This window comes from Periophthalmus magnuspinnatus, chromosome 4 (genome assembly GCF_009829125.3).
Source record: "Periophthalmus magnuspinnatus isolate fPerMag1 chromosome 4, fPerMag1.2.pri, whole genome shotgun sequence".
In the NCBI taxonomy this organism is placed as follows: domain Eukaryota; kingdom Metazoa; phylum Chordata; class Actinopteri; order Gobiiformes; family Gobiidae; genus Periophthalmus; species Periophthalmus magnuspinnatus.
In genome coordinates this window covers 11,164,099-11,165,555 of record NC_047129.1, presented here as the reverse complement: position 1 = coordinate 11,165,555, position 1,457 = coordinate 11,164,099, and positions in this window count along the sequence as shown.

The window sequence follows — 1,457 nt, the reverse complement described above, 5'->3', positions numbered from 1 at the left end:
AAAATAAAAAGGTGTTTATTTTTGACTTATTTTTTCCAAATTAACTTAGTAGTGAAATGCCCAAGTGAAAGATTCTTGTGTCTTGATTGACACGTGCACTCATTCAAACCTATGACTGTGACTTTCTGTTCATCCACCAGGAGGAGTTGTTGAGGCGCCCTGTCCCTGCATGTGAAAACAGTGTATAATTGCTCTGAGGTATTCTCGCATGAGGTTCGGTGTTTGCCTTTCACATTTCAGCGGGAGCTTCCTGTGCTTTTGGCTGCACTGATTACAGTTTATCTATTCTGCGCCGCACGTACGCACAATTGATGTGACATCTCTGAGCTGGCAGATCACGGCCTGTTTGGCACCTGCACATAATCCTCATTTAGTCTATTACTGCTGAGACATGACTTGGCTTGTTGAATCCTCAGATACTCATTTGTGTGCAAGACAAAAGTGCATACAGTGTGGAGTTTAGTGAGTGCTACAGGCAAAAGGTTATTAACATTAAAATGGCTTACACGTGTATTTATTTACAATTACAATTTCGGTGGCATCTTCAGGAGCCTGTCTCATATTTAGGCTGTGGAATCTTTCAGCGTTGGTTCACCCTAATGCTACATAACATACACAGACGTGTTTATTTCTCTACACCTCCCTGCACTATAACTTTGGCAGCTGAGGAATCGCTCAGACCAAACCTAGACACATTTAAGCAGGCCTAATTTAAGCAATTTAAAAACAATAATAATAATAATTGTTGGAAGACCCTTGGTTCATCTTTTCCTACAAAATCAAAATGGAATAAGGCAATGATATGTTCTTCATGAAGTTGTTAGTTTTCAAACAAAGTACTTGTATAAGGAGACTAATCCAAATATATTGCCTCCATGGGATCCAGACCCCTTCTCTCTCTATTCTAGCCTACAGAACATCTTTGGAAAGTATTTTGCCTGGCCATATGACACCTGTATGAACAGTTTTCTGATGCTACTATTTAAGTAGACTATTCACAAGTAATTATTTGTTGCAGAGGCTGAACAGGCAGCTGCAGAAGCCTCTCCACCTCCAGGGGCCCTGCTGAGTTTGTTCACATAGGTGCCTGCAGTTGTGATTGGAGTAGCGCGGGCTGCACTTCCAAACAGGCTTTTGTGTGTCTGATGTCGGTCATGATGAGCATGAGCACGACGAGCACAAACACAACCAGAGAGAGAGAGGGACTGAGCGAGGGATTGTGGCGAGAAGCTTCTTGATTAATCATGATTGACTCATTCAGAGCCCACTCATCTTTTCCTCGCTCTCTCATTCCTGCTCTCCTTTATGGCTTGATTACGGATACACACTCTGTCTCTCATTACGTCTATTCCTTTTCCCCATCTCTCTCTCTCTGTAGTCATCTGTCAGTTCCCTGCTGTGCCGGTTTATTCATCCATCTCTGAAGAAGAGCGCGTCAATCTCTGTCTGCCACATAT